Below are 609 nucleotides of genomic sequence, written 5' to 3'. Positions count from 1 at the left end.
TCCCGTTGTACCCGGCCAGCACATCTGGGGGGCGAAGGTGGGTGTGGGCCCCCCGGGACCCCCAAACACCCCTCAGGGCACCCCCAGGACCCCCAAACACCCCTCAGAAACCCCCCGGGACCCCCAAACACCCCTCAGGAACCCCCCGGGACCCCCCAAACCCCAAGCGACTCCTCTGGAAACCCCAAGTGTCCTCGACCCTCTCAGGGACCTGAGGTCAGCTCTGAGCCCCTCCGGGATGCCCAAAGCCCCCAGGACACCCCGAAGGACCTCACAGACACCCCGAGAACCCTGGGGACTGCAGTGACCCTCAAAGGACACCCCAGAGCCCCCGTGGCTTCCAGTGACCCCCCCCTCAAAGTCCTGCAGAGCCCCCGAAGCCTTCTGGACACCCCAAGGCCCCCCTGCCCGGCGTGCCCGGGTGTCCCCAGCTGTCCCCGCAGGTCCCCGGCCCCTCACCCTTGACGATCTGCATGGCACAGGCGTGGTACACCTGCTCCTGCGTGGTGTTCGGGGGGAACACGCGGTCGAAGACGTAGGGTTTGCCCTGGGGGGACACAACGGGAGCCACACGGGGGTCGTTGGCCAGAGAGACCCCCCCCCCCCCCG

The sequence above is a fragment of the Corvus brachyrhynchos genome, unplaced genomic scaffold (assembly GCF_000691975.1).
Source record: "Corvus brachyrhynchos isolate BGI_N302 unplaced genomic scaffold, ASM69197v1 scaffold193, whole genome shotgun sequence".
NCBI lineage: Eukaryota > Metazoa > Chordata > Aves > Passeriformes > Corvidae > Corvus > Corvus brachyrhynchos.
Note: the sequence above shows the minus strand (reverse complement) of the source record.